We start from the raw sequence: 19,716 nt of genomic DNA, 5'->3' as shown, positions 1-19,716 counted from the left end.
AAGCAGAAACTGTAAACTTGTTATAGTCAGGCAATCGCAATGTAAACTCATAAATTAAGGCTCACTATAACATTGGCTTTTGCTGACTGCAAGAAAAATGGGTTATTATTCATGTAGGTTGTAACTTCTGATACATATGTAGACTGTACTCAAGTATACTGCATGGCTGGTATATACCGCGCTTTCTGTGTAGAGCATGCTAGCAATGCTTCTCAAAAATGTATAAGGGTGCACATTATATATAAAAAATGAAGGGATGTTATACATGCCTTTGGTTCTTTATTAGTTTTTATTATACTACTTTTTATAGTAGTTCTTGTCGGCAGTAGTTGGTGATGAGACAGCTCGCTCTCTAACCTTTTCAATCCATTTGAAAAGACGTCTCAACGTGTCAATGATGAGAGAACAAACAAAGGTTAAAAAAGTGAACAACCTACAAAAAAAAGTATGGTCTCTTTAAAAAAAAGAACATTAACTCGATCCTGCTACTTGAGGTCCATTTTAGTGTTGTTGGAAAGTTAAAGAACTAGATTAAAGAAAACTCTGTTTGCAAGCCATGCTTTCAGTTGGTGTTACACTTGGTCATTTCACCCCTTCCATGGCTACTTTCCTATCAGTAACCAGCCTGCTGCTTGTCTTATTGACTGACATGTTTGAAGCAAGTAAGAGGCTTCGCCCAGAATACACAGATGATTTGAAATGGCCCAGGACGTGCAAGTGTAATAGATTTCCTGTAAGGGAAGACACGCAAACTAAGAACTTCCATTTTAGCTAGTGTAGTACCTGTTTCGAAATTGCACAATTTAAACATTTATAGTAAACAGAACTGCATGACAGGTAGATTTATGAAAGTATTTTGTTAGCTAGAACCACTTTAATTGACAGGTTTAAAAACACAGATGTGCAACCTAGTTCATACAGCAAGATGTATTTCATGAGACATGTATATAGATTGGTATTATTATTATTATTATTATTATTATTATTATTATTATTATTATTATTATTATTATAAGAACAATGTGTAACAGAAAAGATGGCCTTCCTTTTAGAAATGAAATATATTGCAATGCATACACAATATAAGTTTCTGGTTTTGTTTTCATTTTAAAATGTGTTTTAATTATTTTAATTCCTCCTGGTATAAACCACTTTGGGCCGTGCAGTATATATCATGGGAACCGCACAGCCCCTCATGGTTTATACCTTATATATATATTACACGATACAATGGAAGTGCTCTTTAAACACTGTGGCGTACGTTTATTAGCAAACTGATGTTTCAAACAAACAAAAACACAAAACAAAACCTAGCCCTTCTTTAGGCGCTAACTAAACTGGTTAATAGTAGTTCTATCTAATGCAGGGCAGGGTAAGCCTGTTCCCCTGTTTAAATTAATTCCATAAATCACCTAATCCAAATCACATTCAAGCACTTTTGTCAGAACCTGTACCTTTGTTTCGTTAACAGAAAACTCTTTCTTTGTCCGACACACCTTTCCACTGTTCAGTTTCTTTTCTCTCTCTCCCCTGAACACACCAACTGAAAACTTTTTTAACCCCAACTTGATCACTCGCATCTGATCAGTATTTGCCCATTAACTATACAATTAAGCAATTGTTACATTTGTCATCATACAATGTGTGTGGCTATCCCCAGGGTCCAAAAGCCTCCAAATTGACGTTTGGTACATACACATCATCACATACCCTCCCCCTCTGCACGATCCCGTGGGGTCGGGCATACAAGATTTTTGCTGGCTGCGGAAACCTAGACAGGAAATCAGCATTTACGTGTTCTTTACCTTTTCTATGTAAAAAGTCAAAACAGTAGGGCTGTAATGTTAAAAACCACCTGGTTATTCTCGCATTCTTGTCTTTCTAACGATACATCCATTGTAATGGGGCATGGTCTGTAACCAGAGTAAATCTCCTTCCCCAGAAATAATACCTCAACGAGTCCACTGCCCACTTGACAGCTAAGCACTCTTTTTCTATTGTGGCGTATGTTTTTTCCCTTGGTAGGAGCTTTCTGCTCAGAAATAAAACAGGATGTTCCTCCCCCTCACAGGACTGTGATAACACTGCCCCTAGACCCACTTCCGAAGCATCTGTTTGTAATATAAACGGTTTATCAAAGTCAGGACTTATCAAAACAGGCTCAGAGCACAGTGCTGATTTAAAGTCTAAAAATGCCCTTTCAGCCTCTGCTGACCATTTTACCATGTTAGACGCGGAGGCTTTAATGAGTTCTGTTAAGGGCACAGCTCTTGAGGCAAAGTTTTCAATGAACCGGCGATAATAGCCAATAAGTCCGAGAAAGGCTCGGACTTGTTTTTTGTTCACTGGACGGGCTTCAATTTTGTTTCAATACCGCTTCCACTTTGTATACATGAGACTCCCATTCAAGGCTAAAAATGACCACATCGTCAAGATAAGCTGCTGCATAGTGACTATGTGGCCTAAGTATCCTGTTCATAAGCCTTTGAAATGTGGCTGGTGTGCCATGCAGACCAGAAGGCAACACTGTAAATTGGAACAAACCCTGTGGAGTTACAAATGCTGTTTTTTCTTTCGACTCTGGCAACAACGGCACCTGCCAATAGCCTTTGGTCAAGTCGAGTGTGGTAATATACTTGGCTTTTCCCAACCTTTCTAGCAATTCATCCACCCTCGGCATTGGGTATGCATCAAATTTTGATATTTCATTCACTTTTCTGAAATCCATACAAAACCTTATAGTTACATCAGGTTTTGGCACCATCAACACCGGGCTGCACCAGTCACTATTTGATTCCTCAATTACTTGTAATTCCAACATCGTTTTTATTTCTTTAGCCAGATCACCCTGTTTTGACTCTGGAATTCAAAATGGTTTCATTCTGACTCGGGCTCCCACAGGGGTAATAATACTATGGGATATAAGATTAGTTCTCCCTGGCAAGTCTGAGAACACGTCGTCATATCTATTAATTAGTTCTTTAATTTTAGTACTCTGTTCCGCAGTCAAGTGTTTACCAATTTTTATTTCAGTTACACTTGTCGTGCCCAGCAACTCAGGACCCAGTTCTACATCTTCATACTGTACTGTGCCTACTAAAGGTTCCCTGTCTACCCACGGTTTCAGCAGATTGACATGGTAAATCTGCTATGGTTTCCTTTTCCCTGTCTGGCACGCCTTATAGTTTACATTACTTAACTTCTCCACTATTTGGAAAGGTCCCTGCCATTTAGCCAAAAACTTGTGTGCATGTGAAGGCAACAAAACTAACACTTTGTCTCCAACTTTAAACTCTCTTAAACGAGCACCGGCGTTATACAACGTCTTTTGTAGTTCTTGTGCTCTGACCAGATTTTCATTCACCAGCCTGCTGACCTTTTCCATTCTATCTCTCATTTTTAATACATACTCAACCAGATTGTCCCCTCTAGGTGGTGTCCCCTCCCACACTTCTTTGACAACATCTAAGATTCCCCTCGGCTGTCTCCCATACAACAACTCAAACGGGGAAAACCCAGTCGACGCTTGAGGAACCTCTCTGATAGCGAACATAAGATAAGGAAGAAAACTATCCCAGTCTTTGCCATCTATGTGCATTACTTTTTTATCATTTGTTTTAACGTTTTATTAAACCGTTCCACCAAACCATCCGTTTGTGGGTGGTGAACAGAGGTAGTATTTTTTTTTACTTTGCACAACTTACACATTTCTTTCATAACTGTGGACATAAAGGGGGTCCCTTGGTCGGTAAGGATCTCTTTAGGGAAACCGACCCTAGAAAAGACCTGTATCAGCGCTTGTGCTATGTTCATTGAATTAGTATTCCTTAACGGTATAGCCTCGGGGTATCTAGTGGCATAATCCACAATGACCAGAATGTACTGGAACCCTGTTTTAGACTTTTCCAGGGGCCCAATTAAGTCCATTCCCACTCTATCAAATGGCACATCTATGACATGTAACAGGACTAGCGGGGCTCGAGTAGGTTTCCTGCCAGCGACCAGTTGACATTCTGGGCAAGATATACAAAACCGCTCTACATCTTTATAGACTCCCGGCCAATGAAACCGCATCATTACCCGGTCTCTGGTTTTCTGTGTGCCTAAATGCCCTCCTAACAGATGGCTGTGTGCCAGCTGTAGCATTAAACTTTTAAACTTACTTGGCACCAGGAACTGTTCTAACCACTCCCCACATTCAGTTCTAGTGACCCGATACAAGAGATAATTTTTAACAATGAAATGTGGTACAGTTACAGTGTCCCTATTTTCCCAATAACATTCGTCTGGTACCACAGCTTGTAAAGGCATATTGTAAGTTTTTATCTTCTACTTGTTCTCGTTTGAAGTCAAAAGGAGACACTGCTAGCTCCTCCCACATTTCGGGGACTAGACTTCCCCATGACTCAGATTCCCTGTTAGGCTGCTCTGCACGCTTTTGGGGATCTGTACTTTTGCTTGTATATTTCCCCCCAGGGAGCCTTTGCGGCTTAGCTTGGGTCCTACACTTTTGACTTCGTGTCTTCCTAGTTTTTCCCGGTTCAGCTAGTACCTCTTCGTCAAATGGAAACAACTCTGACAATTCTTGGTCCTGGCCACTAGATGGCCCTGACTCCTTACTGGCAACAAAAACCTCTCGTAACTGTACTAAGCGAGCAAATTCGGTACAATCACGACCTACAATCACTGGACACGGAAGCCTAGGTAACACCCCCACTTTTAACTTTACTTCCTGGGAACCTATTTTTAGATTTACGGTGGTGGCTGGGTAGGTTTTAATATCACCGTGAATGCACATTATTCGTACCTCCACCTGGTCTATAGAAAAGTGTTCCCCCACCAGGTCAGCAGATATCAAGCTCTGCCCACAGCCTGAATCTAATAAAGCTACTGTGCTTTTATCCCCTATTTTAACAGCAACCACATACTCAGTTTTTGGTGAACTGCATGAAAATAAGTTATTTACCATAGTAACCACATGACAGTCCATTGACTCTACTTTCTCCCTTTCGGGACAATTTCTGGCAATGTGCCCCCAACCATTACATTTAAAACATTGCACACTGTTATATGGAAAACTCTGCATTTCAAACAATTTATTCTCCCCTGCCCAAAGTCCCTTCACAGTTCTAGACCGCTCTTCAGCGCCCCCTTTTTCCCCACACATTCTTACCGGGATTCTCGGCGGTGAGTTGTTTCGGGCTTGAGGGGCGCCAGTTGCTTTTGGCAAAACGAGATGTGGGCTGGGCAATTTCCAGGGCAGTGAGTTGGCGCTCGACCAGAGAGATTAGTTCATCTGCAGTGTTTGGACTGCCCTGTGCCACCCCATTTCGTAAACCCACTGGAAGGCTTCTTAGATAATGGTCCAGGACCAGTATTTCCACAACCCGCGCTGAGCTATTCTTCTCGGGTTGAAGCCACCTACGGGCTAAGTGGATTAAGTCAAATAGCTGTGACCTTGGTGCTTTTCCATCTTCATATTTCCAAGAGTGAAAGCGTTGAGCCCTCACCGCTGCGGTGACCCCCGCTGACCCTCTCCACTCAAAAACGGCGCAACAATGCCTGCCCACTGTTCAGGTGGCCAAGCCTCTCGCTCGGTGGTCCTTTCGAAAGCCAAAAGGTAAGCTTCCACGTCATCTGCTGGGTTCATTTTCTGTAAAACATGACTAGCTTGTATAGGACGTGGTCCCTCAGAAGCTGCTCCCACCCGGTCTCCAGAATTCATCTGGCTCCATAGGTGTCTCCATTCTTGACGATCCTGCGCTGCTTGTTCTGCCAGGACTTTGGTATGCTCCTGTAAAGCTGCTGTGGCATGCTGCTGCGCTGCCGTTGCCTTTAGAACTGTTTTAAGTAACTCTTCCATGTTGAGGGGTTCTCACTCAAAAAAAAACAGAGCCCCACTTCTGGTACCATATGTAATCGATCCTCTCACTCACGGAGTTCGTTGCCCCTTTAAGACCAGACCCAGGACACAGAAATGGAATTTTCTTAGCACTGACGTGCACTTTTAATAAACACCAATCAAATAAATTAAACAAAACAAACAAACACCTAGCTCCTTCTTTGGAGCACTAACAAACAAAAACTAACAAAACTGAACCTGGTAACTACAGACCAGTAAGCCTGACTTCTATTATATGCAAACTTATGGAAACTATAATAAGATCCAAAATGGAAAATTACCTATATGGTAACAGGGTACTGGGAGACAGTCAACATGGTTTTAGGAAAGGGAGATCGTGCCTAACTAACTTGCTTGATTTTTTTGAGGATGCAACATCCATAATGGATAATTGCAAAGCATATGACATGGTTTATTTAGATTTCCACAAAGCTTTTGACAAAGTCCCGCACAAAAGATTAATTCTCAAACTGAACGCAGTTGGGATTCAAGGAAACACATGTACATGGATTAGGGAGTGGTTAACATGTAGAAAACAGAAAGTACTGATTAGAGGAAAAACCTCAGAATGGATTGTGGTAACCAGTGGTGTACCACAGGGATCAGTATTAGGTCCTCTGCTATTCCTAATCTACATTAATGATTTAGATTCTGGTATAGTAAGCAAACTTGTTAAATTTGCAGACGACACAAAAGTAGGAGGAGTGGCAAACACTGTTGCAGCAGCAAAGGTCATTCAAAATGATCTAGACAAGATTCAGAACTGGGCAGACACATGGCAAATGACATTTAATAGAGAAAAGTGTAAGGTACTGCACGCAGGAAATAAAAATGTACATTATAAATATCATATGGGAGATATTGAAATTGGAGAAGGAATCTATGAAAAAGACCTAGGAGTTTTTGTTGACTCAGAAATGTCTTCATCTAGACAATGTGGGGAAGCTATAAAAAAGGCTAACAAGATGCTCGGATACATTGTGAAAAGTGTTGAATTTAAATCAAGGGAAGTAATGTTAAAACTGTACAATGCACTAGTAAGACCTCATCTTGAATATTGTGTTCAGTTCTGGTCACCTCGCTATAAAAAAGATATTGCTGCTCTAGAAAGAGTGCAAAGAAGAGCGACCAGAATTATTCCGGGCTTAAAAGGCATGTCATATGCAGACAGGCTAAAAGAATTGAATCTGTTCAGTCTTGAACAAAGAGACTACGTGGCGACCTAATTCAAGCATTCAAAATTCTAAAAGGTATTGACAGTGTCGACCAAAGGGACTTTTTCAGCCTGAAAAAAGAAACAAGGACCAGGAGACACTTTTTTACACAGAGAATTGTGAGGGTCTGGAATCAACTCCCCAGTAATGTTGTTGAAGCTGACACCCTGGGATCCTTCAAGAAGCTGCTTGATGAGATTTTGGGATCAATAAGCTACTAACAACCAAACGAGCAAGATGGACCGAATGGCCTCCTCTCGTTTGTAAACTTTCTTATGTTCTTAACTACACATAAACAGGAACCTAACTATCACGCAGGATGGCTAAACCGTTTACCTGCCACAAACATTCAAAAACACACCCTCACACAATACCTCGATACGACTGCTCACTCACACAGTCAGGCTCTTCTCTCAGCAGCAGCCTGGAATAGACTGGCTGCCTCTCTTAAATACCCTACACCTGGCTCTAATTTACAACCACCACCAGGTGCAGGGAATTACTAAACAATTAAACAATTACACAATTCAACCCAAATGTGCATTCTCACAAGGTTTTCAGCAGGGAAGGATTTTAACCCCCTCCCTGGTACCTTACAATATATATATATATATATATATATATATATATATATATATATATATATATATATATATATATATATATGACATCACACCTTGGTTACAGTCACCAGTTTTGTGGTCAAACACAGTGTGAGGGGTCCAAAACACGTCCAGGTTTTGTAGTAAAGATCTACTTTGTTTCTGTTACAAATCTCGGCATCAGATACAGAAATAATTAGTCTAAGTTTGGCTATATTTTTCAAATGGTAAAAAGATACTTAGTGACCATTTATAATTTTTAAAATGTGGGTATTAATAACATCAAGTAAGACAAGGCAACCAAGCTAGTTCAACATCATTAGCACAAACATGAAAAAAAAAACCAAAAACTTTTCTTTCGGTTGTAAAATCACGGACACTAACAATATATTTTTACATGTGCTAATTATTGCCGTTTTAAGAGGTAAATATATTGGCAATATACAATTTTATTTATATTAACACCCATATATTGTAAATATATTTTTATATTTTTTCAAAAATATATGTTGCCAATATATTTATATCTTAAAATGGCAATAATTTGCATATTTAAAAATATATTGTTATATGTTGCAATACATTGCAATATATTTATCAAAAAAACATGTCAGTATATTGTAACATATATTTCCAACTTAATATATATGTTAAAAATATATTTTGTACATAACTACATTTCCATAAGGGCTAGTATGGAAACCAATAGTTGGCAGACTACCAGTATTTCAGAAATATATTGAAAATTTAATTACATATTTTTTATATCAGTAACCACAAGCTGGGTTTTAGTCCCACTTGTAGGCTACCATTATGATCAGATTGCTGATGCTAGCCTACAACATATGTTCATTGCAAAAACTCAGCTTATTTAGTTAATTATATTATATGCAATCAAACCTGCTTAGTGGCAGATAACGCAGGGTCAGTGTAAAACGTTAAACATTTTGTAAAGTGTTTTTTTCTCCCTTAAGGGAATGTGTGTAAAATTAATTTTAAAAGTCATGTAAAACAAGCTATTAAGCCCCATATGGACCCATTGTTTTGACTCTGTTGCATGCAAACAGTATCTTTGTGTACTAACTCCCCATCTCTTTGCCTGAGTCTGTTTCCACCAGCTTGCTCGCATCCCTCAAAGACTGAATTATGTAAACAGCATCTCCCAGAGCATCTGGACATCTGGTCCCAGGAAAATAACGGTTTAATTGATCAATTCAGCAACAGAGTCCAAATCAGTCTCCAATAAAAAAGCAAGTTTCACAAGGCTGCTTAAAGTATTCCCTTTGTCGTTAGACAGAAAAGACCAGAAGCTTGCTGTCGCTGAATATTCTTTTTCCCTGGTATGAGCTGTAAGGTGAGACAATTCATTTTTATTATCAGTTGGATCTGATTTTGCAGTGACAGGGAAACATGTTTTATGAAAATCAAGGTCAACGAGCAAAGTGAAATTAGTTGAAATTAGTTACATTTGTTATTCTTCTAATATGCAGTGTGACAGGATGGCTGAGGGTGGTGATCTCAGTCCAGAGACAGACAACACTACAGGCAGGTACTAGTGTGCAAAGCATAAATAAAGAAAATATTTAAACAAAAAAAAAGCATTGCTTACAGAACAAAAAAAAAAAATGTAAACAAAACAAGTCACGACAACACACAAAAAAACCAACAAAACCCAGCTCAGGCCTTGCAGTAGCCTTCACTGATCCAACAAAACCCAGGCCAGGCTGAGCAATCCCCTTCACTGATCCAACAAAACCCAGGTCAGGCTGGGCAATCCCCTTCACTGATCCAACAAAACCCAGGTCAGGCTGGGCAATCCCCTTCACTGATCCAACAAAGCCCAGGTCAGGCTGGGCAATCCCCTTCACTGATCCAACAAAACCCAGGTCAGGCTGGGCAATCCGCTTCACTGATCCAACAAAACCCAGGTCAGGCTGGGTATTCGCTTTCACTGATCCTTTACTGATCAGATGCCCCTGAGCGCAGTGGATTTGACTGGTGGTGGTGCTGGGAACAGCAGGTACTCCTCCCATGGCGGTGGAGGTGTGAGCGGTAGGTAGTCGTCCTCTTGCACTGGAGACAGCAACAGGGCTCACCCCTCTCGCACTGGTGGAGGCGGAAATAGTAGGCACTTCCTCTGTTGGTGGAGGCGGAGACAGCAGGTACTCTTCCTCTGCTGCAGACTTAGGCCCTGGGCTTGTGGGCTTCCACACTCTTGGGCTGTGGACGCTCGGCCTCCCTCCTCTTGGGCTCTGGACGCACCGGCCTCCCCCTTGTGAGACTTGGACACACTGACTCCCCCCTTTCGTACCAGAACACTCTACCTCAAACAAACAAAGATAGCATTTATGCTGGTGACTATCTCCCATTTAACAACAAATTAATCAAATTAAATCAGGAGATTGCAACCTTCTAAACAAGGTTTTGTGGGATGGGGCTTCCCTATTCACGCTACCAAACAGTAAACAAAACCCACTGCTTTTTGTTGGTCGTATTTATACATAAATAAATCCTAATTTATTTAGGGGATACCCCGTTCTAAAATAAACAAACAATACATTTTAAATCAGCTGGGCTTTTCCACCCTGCCACATGCAGACATGATACAATTACTTAAAGTAATTGTTAAACGAGGCAGTCTTCCCAACGACAGCGAGTGGGAGAAGTACAGGCGTGGAAAAGTACAGAGCAGTTTAGAAACAGAAAGGAGAAATGGCATCTTGAATTGCTTTAATCAGAAAACAGAGGACATTGGGGAAACACAGCAGCAGCTCAAAGTCAAACAGCTGTGTGTGTTTTTCTGATAACAAACAAGCTGAAACTCGGAGCAGCTGATTCAAATTCAGCGCCGTTCTGAGACACAGGCGAGGGAAGGAGCCAACAGCACAGCACAACAACGCAGTTAAACGAGGCAGTCTTCCCAGCGACAGTGAGTGGAAGCGACAGCGAGTGGGAGAAGTACAGGCGTGGAAAAGTACACAGCAGTTTAGAAGCAGTTTGAAAGCAGGTTGACAGCTGCAGAAGAAACTAAACTTAAAAAAAAAACTCTCAACATGGTCTTCAAGCCAGTAATCTGTGACACCTGCTTGATGTGGGAAATCCGAGAAAACCCAACGGAGCTAAACCAAGTGTGTGTAAAGTGCCGCTCGATCCAGGATTTGCATAAACTAGTAAATATGCTAGAAATGGAGTCGAAGAAGTGAGACAGCAACATGACCTTGAGGAACTGGCACATCCACAATTCATGGAAGTCTGCATCACACCTAACAGACTGAAAGCCACCAGGGAGATAGAAGGTCAGAACAGCTGGGTTCAGGTAGGCAGAAGCAGGGAAAAAAAGAAACTTCGTCAAACACAACCACCAGAAATCAAAACAACCAAAAGATTTGAGTCACTTCAGAATTTTGATGAGCAGAACCAACAACAAGAGAATGAAAGGAACAACCTCCAGGATCCCATTGACATAAGAACATAAGAACATAAGAACATAAGAAAGTTTACAAACGAGAGGAGGCCATTCGGCCCATCTTGCTCGTTTGGTTGTTAGTAGCTTATTGATCCCAAAATCTCATCAAGCAGCTTCTTGAAGGATCCCAGGGTGTCAGCTTCAACAACATTACTGGGGAGTTGATTCCAGACCCTCACAATTCTCTGTGTAAAAAAGTGTCTCCTATTTTCTGTTCTGAATGCCCCTTTTTCTAAACTCCATTTGTGACCCCTGGTCCTTGTTTCTTTTTTCAGGCTGAAAAAGTCCCTTGGGTCGACACTGTCAATACCTTTTAGAATTTTGAATGCTTGAATTAGGTCGCCACGTAGTTCTTCTTTGTTCAAGACTGAACAGATTCAATTCTTTTAGCCTGTCTGCATATGACATGCCTTTTAAGCCCGGAATAATTCTGGTCGCTCTTCTTTGCACTCTTTCTAGAGCAGCAATATCTTTCTTATAGCGAGGTGACCAGAACTGAACACAATATTCAAGATGAGGTCTTACAAGTGCATTGTACAGTTTTAACATTACTTCCCTTGATTTAAATTCAACACTTTTCACAATGTATCCGAGTATCTTGTTAGCCTTTTTTATAGCTTCCCCACATTGCCTAGATGAAGACATTTCTGAGTCAACAAAAACTCCTAGGTCTTTTTCATAGATTCCTTCTCCAATTTCAATATCTCCCATATGATATTTATAATGTACATTTTTATTTCCTGCGTGCAGTACCTTACACTTTTCTCTATTAAATGTCATTTGCCGTGTGTCTGCCCAGTTCTGAATCTTGTCTAGATCATTTTGAATGACCTTTGCTGCTGCAACAGTATTTGCCACTCCTCCTACTTTTGTGTCGTCTGCAAATTTAACAAGTTTGCTTACTATACCAGAATCTAAATCATTAATGTAGATTAGGAATAGCAGAGGACCTAATACTGATCCCTGTGGTACACCGCTGGTTACCACACTCCATTCTGAGGTTTTTCCTGTAATAAGTACTTTCTGTTTTCTACATGTTAACCACTCCCTAATCCATGTACATGTGTTTCCTTGAATCCCAACTGCGTTCAGTTTGAGAATTAATCTTTTGTGCGGGACTTTGTCAAAAGCTTTCTGGAAATCTAAATAAACCATGTCATATGCTTTGCAATTATCCATTATCGATGTTGCATCCTCAAAAAAATCAAGCAAGTTAGTTAGACAAGATCTCCCTTTCCTAAAACCATGTTGACTGTCTCCCAGGATCCTGTTACCATATAGGTAATTTTCCATTTTGGATCTTATTATAGTTTCCATAAGTTTGCATATAATAGAAGTCAGGCTTACTGGTCTGTAGTTACCTGGTTCAGTTTTGTTTCCCTTTTTGTGGATCGGTATTACGTTTGCAATTTTCCAGTCTGTCGGTAAGAACATAAGAACATAAGAAAGTTTACAAACGAGAGGAGGCCATTCGGCCCATCTTGCTCGTTTGGTTGTTAGTAGCTTATTGATCCCAAAATCTCATCAAGCAGCTTCTTGAAGGATCCCAGGGTGTCAGCTTCAACAACATTACTGGGGAGTTGATTCCAGACCCTCACAATTCTCTGTGTAAAAAAGTGTGTACAACACACACTTAGGTGGGGACACCAGTCTTCTTGAAGAGATTGCTGCATGATCTTGGTTAGTGGTTTGTAAATTACTTCTTTCATTAGTTTGAGTACTACTGGGAGGATCTCATCCGGCCCAAGGGATTTGTTTATTTTAAGAGCTCCTAGTCCCTTTAATACTTCTGCCTCAGTTATGCTAAAGTTTTAGTTTTATTTAAAACTGGATAGGAACTGGATGACATGTGGGGCATGTTGTCAGTATCTTCCTTTGTAAAAACTTGTGAAAAGTAATCATTTAATATATTTGCTATTTTTTTTTTCTTCATCTACGATTTTGCCATTTGTATCTCTTAAACATTTAATCTCCTCTTTGAATGTTCGCTTGCTGTTGTAATATTGGAAAAACATTTTGGAATTGGTTTTAGCTCCCTTAGCAATGTTCATTTCTATTTCTCTCTTGGCCTTTCTAACTTCCTTTTTGACTTGCGTTTGCAGTTCTGTGTACGCTTTCTGCGTACTTTCTTTTTGGTCCTTTTTTAATGCTCTGTAAAGTGCCTTTTTTTGCTGAATATTTTTTTTTTTAATTGATCTATTAAACCATTTTGGCAATTTAGTTTTACATTTAGATTTGTCTACTTTAGGGATATAATTGTTTTGCGCCTCTAGTACTACATCTTTGAAGAACAACCATCCTTCTTCTGTGGGTGTTTTCTCTATTTTACTCCAATCTACTTCTGTTAGTCTCTGTTTCATACCTTCATAGTTTGCTTTTCTAAAATTGTAAACCTTAGCTTTAGTCATTACTTTTGGGGATTTAAAAAACACTTCAAATGAGACCATGTTGTGGTCTGAGTTTGCCAGTGGTTCTCTGACCTCTGTTTTAGTTATTCTATCTTCGTTATTTGTAAAGAAATTGTGTTAGGAAGCAGTCATTTGTCATTTCCACCATTTCTATTTCATCCTTCGCGCTACCCACCGGGTTTTCCCATTTTATTTGGGGGAAGTTGAAATCCCCCATTACTATGGCTTCTACTTTGCTACACGCATTTCTAATGTCATTGTATAACAGATTATTGTGCTCACCATCTGAATCTGGCGGTCTATAGCATGCTCCTATTATTATGCCTTTTGAATTTTTGTCCGTTATTCTGACCCATATTGATTCGGTTTTATTTTCTTTGTCCAGGTTTAACACCTGGGCTTCAAGACTGTTTCTTATATATAGCGCTACCCCTCCTCCTCTTCTGTCCTGCCTGTCTTTCCTATACAGTGTATACCCACAAATATTATATTCGACCCCATCACTCTCAGACAACCATGTTTCTGTAACACCTATCACATCATAGTTACCTGTTAGTGCAGTAGCTTCAAGTTCTAGAATTTTGTTTCTGATACTTCAAGCATTTAGATAAATACATTTAATGGTTGTCTTACCTGAGTTGTTGTTCTTGTTTTGATGCGGTCTCCGTTCTGTTTTTTTGTTGATTTCTCCCCCTTCCTTTCTAGTTTAAATGCTTCTGAACCTGCTCGAGGATCTTTTCTCCGAGTAGACTAGTTCCCTTGTTATTTAAATGCAGTCCGTCCCGTCTATACAGATAGTCCTCGTTGTAGAATGGGGTCCAATGATCAAGATAGGTGAAGCCTTCCCGTGTGCATCACATCTTCAGCCATGCGTTTTGATTAATTATTTCCAGCTGTCCATATGGTCCTTTACAAGGTGCCGGTAGTATAGCAAAAAATACCACATTTTTGGTTTTCTCTTTTAATTTCCTTCCTAGCTCTCTGAATTTGTTTTGCAGGGATTTTGGTCTGTCTCTTCCAATGTTGTTTGTACCGATGTGGACGACTACTACCGGGTCGTCTCCTGTTCGTTCTAGGAGCCTGTCCACCTTCTCAGTGATGTGCTTGACCGAGGCTCCTGGAAGGCAGCACACTGTTTTAGTAAGGGGGTCCAAACTGGGAATTGAATTTGCTGTGTTTCTCAATATGGAGTCCCCAACAATCATGACCTCCTTTCTTTTTGCTGTCTGGTCACCACTGTCAGAGCGAGTGGAAGCGACAGCGAGTGGGAGAAGTACAGCGTGGAAAAGTACAGAGCAGTTTCGAAGCAGAAAGGAGAAATTGCATCTTGAATTGCTTTAATCAGAAAACAGAGGGCATTGGGGAAACACAGCCGCGTGTGTTTTTCTGATAAACAAACAAGCTGAAACTCGGAGCAGCTGATTCAAATTCAGCGCCGTTTTGAGACACGGGCGAGGGGAGGAGCCGACAGCACAGCAGAACAACGCAGTTAAACGAGGCAGTCTTCCCAGCGACAGCGAGTGGGAGAAGTACAGCGTAGTTTCGAAGCAGAAAGGAGAAATTGCATCTTGAATTGCTTTAATCAGAAAACAGAGGACATTGGGGAAACACAGCCGGCCGTGTGTTTTTCTGATAACAAACAAGCTGAAACTCGGAGCAGCTGATTCAAATTCAGCGCCGTTTTGAGACACGGGCGAGGGGAGGAGCCGACAGCACAGCAGAACAACGCAGTTAAACGAGGCAGTCTTCCCAGCGACAGCGAGTGGAAACGACAGCGAGTGGGAGAAGTACAGGCGTGGAAAAGTACAGAGCAGTTTAGAAGCAGTTGGAAAGCAGGTTGACGGCTGCAGAAGAAACTAAACTTCAAAAAAAAAAACCCTCAACATGGTCTTCAAGCCTGTAATCTGTGACACCTGCTTGATGTGGGAAATCCGAGAAAACCCAGCGGAGCTAAACCAAGTGTGCGTAAAGTGCCGCGCGATCCAGGATTTGCATAAACTAGTAAGTATGCTAGAAATGGAGCTGGAGGAAGTGAGACAGCAACAGGATCTTGAGGAACTGGCACACCCACAATTCATGGAAGTCTGCATCACCCCTAACAGACTGAAAGCCACCAGGGAGATAGAAGGTCAGAACAGCTGGGTTCAGGTAGGCAGAAGCAGGGAAAAAAAGAAACTTCGTCAAACACAACCACCAGAAATCAAAACAACCAACAGATTTGAGTCACTTCAGAATTGTGATGAGCAGAACCAACAACAAGAGAATGAAAGGAACAACATCCAGGACCCTATTGACAGTGGTGACAAGACAGTAAAAAGAAGGGAGGTCATGATTGTTGGGGACTCCATATTGAGAAACACAGCAAGTTCAGTTCGCAGTTTGGACCCCCTTACTACAACAGTGTGCTGCCTTCCGGGAGCCTCGGTCAAGCACATCACTGAGAACGTGGACAGGCTCCTAGAACGAACAGGAGACGACCCGGTAGTAGTCGTCCACATCGGTACAAACAACATTGGAAGAGACAGACCAAAATCCCTGCAAAACAAATTCAGAGAGCTAGGAAGGAAATTAAAAGAGAAAACCAAAACTGTGGTATTTTCTGGTATACTACCCGCACCTTGCAAAGGACCATATGGACAGCTGGAAATAATAAATCAAAACCAATGGTTGAAGACGTGGTGCACACGGGAAGGCTTCACCTATCTTGATCATTGGACCACATTCTACAACGAGGACTATCTGTATAGACGGGATGGACTGCATTTAAATAACAAGGGAACCAGTCTACTCGGAGAAAAGATCCTCGAGCAGGTTCGGAAGCATTTAAACTAGAAAGGAAGGGGGGAGAAATCAACAAAAAAACAGAAGGGAGACCGCATCAAAACAAGAACAACAACTCAGGTAAGACAACCATTAAATGTATTTATCTAAATGCTAGAAGTATCAGAAACAAAATTCTAGAACTTGAAGCTACTGCACTAACAGGTAACTATGATGTGATAGGTGTTACAGAAACGTGGTTATCTGAGAGTGATGGGGACGAATATAATATTTGTGGGTATACACTGTATAGGAAAGACAGGCAGGACAGAAGAGGAGGAGGGGTAGCGCTATACATAAGAAACAGTCTTGAAGCCCAGGTGTTAAACCTGGACAAAGAAAATAAAACCGAATCAATATGGGTCAGAATAACAGACAAAAATTCAAAAGGCATAATAATAGGAGCATGCTATAGACCGCCAGATTCAGACGGTGAGCAAAATAATCTGTTATACAATGACATTAGAAATGTGTGTAGCAAAGGAGAAGCCATATTAATGGGGGATTTCAACTTCCCCCAAATAAAATGGGAAAACCCGGTGGGTAGCACGAAGGATGAAATAGAAATGGTGGAAATGACAAATGACTGCTTCCTAACACAATTTGTGAAGGCACCCACTAGAGGGGAGGCATGCCTTGATTTAGTCTTTTCAAATAACGAAGATAGAATAACTAAAACAGAGGTCAGAGAACCACTGGCAAACTCAGACCACAACATGGTCTCATTTGAAGTGTTTTTTAAATCCTCAAAAGTAAAGACTAAAGCTAAGGTTTACAATTTTAGAAAAGCAAACTATGAAGGTATGAAACAGAGACTAACAGAAGTAGATTGGAGTAAAATAGAGAAAACACCCACAGAAGAAGGATGGTTGTTCTTCAAAAATGTAGTACTAGAGGCGCAAAACAATTATATCCCTAAAGTAGACAAATCTAAATGTAAAACTAAATTGCCAAAATGGTTTAATAGATCAATTAAAAAAAATATTCAGCGAAAAAAGGCACTTTACAGAGCATTAAAAAAGGACCAAAAAGAAAGTACACAGAAAGAGTACACAGAACTGCAAATGCAAGTCAAAAAGGAAGTTAGAAAGGCCAAGAGAGAAATAGAAATGAACATTGCTAAGGGAGCTAAAACCAATTCCAAAATGTTTTTCCAATATTACAACAGCAAGAGAACATTCAAAGAGGAGATTAAATGTTTAAGAGATACAAATGGCAAAATCGTAGAGGAAGAAAAAAAAATAGCAAATATGTTAAATGATTACTTTTCACAAGTTTTTACAAAGGAAGATACTGACAACATGCCCCACATGTCATCCAGTTCCTATCCAGTTTTAAATAACTTTAGCATAACTGAGGCAGAAGTGTTAAAGGGACTAGGAGCTCTTAAAATAAACAAATCCCCTGGGCTGGATGAGATCCTCCCAATAGTACTCAAAGAAATGAAAGAAGTAATTTACAAACCGCTAACCAAGATCATGCAGCAGTCTCTTGACACAGGGGTGGTACCGACAGACTGGAAAATTGCAAACGTAATACCGATCCACAAAAAGGGAAACAAAACTGAACCAGGTAACTACAGACCAGTAAGCCTGACTTCTATTATATGCAAACTTATGGAAACTATAATAAGAGCCAAAATGGAAAATTACCTATATGGTAACAGGGTATCCTGGGAGACAGTCAACATGGTTTTAGGAAAGGGAGATCGTGCCTAACTAACTTGCTTGATTTTTTTGAGGATGCAACATCGATAATGGATAATTGCAAAGCATATGACATGGTTTATTTAGATTTCCAGAAAGCTTTTGACAAAGTCCCGCACAAAAGATTAATTCTCAAACTGAACGCAGTTGGGATTCAAGGAAACACATGTACATGGATTAGGGAGTGGTTAACATGTAGAAAACAGAAAGTACTGATTAGAGGAAAAACCTCAGAATGGAGTGTGGTAACCAGCGGTGTACCACAGGGATCAGTATTAGGTCCTCTGCTATTCCTAATCTACATTAATGATTTAGATTCTGGTATAGTAAGCAAACTTGTTAAATTTGCAGACGACACAAAAGTAGGAGGAGTGGCAAACACTGTTGCAGCAGCAAAGGTCATTCAAAATGATCTAGACAAGATTCAGAACTGGGCAGACACATGGCAAATGACATTTAATAGAGAAAAGTGTAAGGTACTGCACACAGGAAATAAAAATGTACATTATAAATATCATATGGGAGATACTGAAATTGGAGAAGGAATCTATGAAAAAGACCTAGCAGTTTTTGTTGACTCAGAAATGTCTTCATCTAGACAATGTGGGGAAGCTAGAAAAAAGGCTAACAAGAGCTTGGATACATTGTGAAAAGTGTTGAATTTAAATCAAGGGAAGTAATGTTAAAACTGTACAATGCACTAGTAAGACCTCATCTTGAATATTGTGTTCAGTTCTGGTCACTTCGCTATAAAAAAGATATTGCTGCTCTAGAAAGAGTGCAAAGATGAGCGACCAGAATTATTCCGGGCTTAAAAGGCATGTCATATGCAGACAGGCTAAAAGAATTGAATCTGTTCAGTCTTGAACAAAGAAGACTACGTGGCGACCTAATTCAAGCATTCAAAATTCTAAAAGGTATTGACAGTGTCGACCCAAGGGACTTTTTCACCCTGAAAAAAGAAACAAGGACCAGGGGTCACAAATGGAGTTTAGACAAAGGGGCATTCAGAACAGAAAATAGGAGACACTTTTTTACACAGAGAATTGTGAGGGTCTGGAATCAACTCCCCAGTAATGTTGTTGAAGCTGACTCCCTGGGATCCTTCAAGAAGTTGCTTGATGAGATTTTGGGATCAATAAGCTACTAACAACCAAACAAGCAAGATAGGTCGAATGGCCTCCTCTCGTTTGTAAGCTTTCTTATGTTCTTATGTTCTTACTCCCCCTTTGTTTTATTTTCCTTTTCAATTTATTTAGCAAACCAGACTGATACAGCGTATGCACATATATAACATCTTATAATGACTTGATTATTGTAATGTATTGCATACCAAACTAGATACCAGCATCAGTTTTAGTCACACAGCCTTTATGACAATAACCTAGCTTTTGTTTCCATGTAAACTAGTACAAAGCTGTCAGTGCATCACATTGCCTTCACAGTGCACAGTACACAGCCCATCTTACACAGTAGAGTATCCTCTGCCTGGTCTCATCAAAAATGAACAGCCTAACAAAGCAATATCATCCAGACTCTTAAAATATTTAAAACACAATCTTCAGCTTTCCAAAATAAATGACAAACCTTATACTCAA

Source organism: Polyodon spathula, chromosome 17, assembly GCF_017654505.1.
Source record: "Polyodon spathula isolate WHYD16114869_AA chromosome 17, ASM1765450v1, whole genome shotgun sequence".
Classification (NCBI taxonomy): Eukaryota; Metazoa; Chordata; class Actinopteri; order Acipenseriformes; family Polyodontidae; genus Polyodon; species Polyodon spathula.
Note: the sequence above shows the minus strand (reverse complement) of the source record.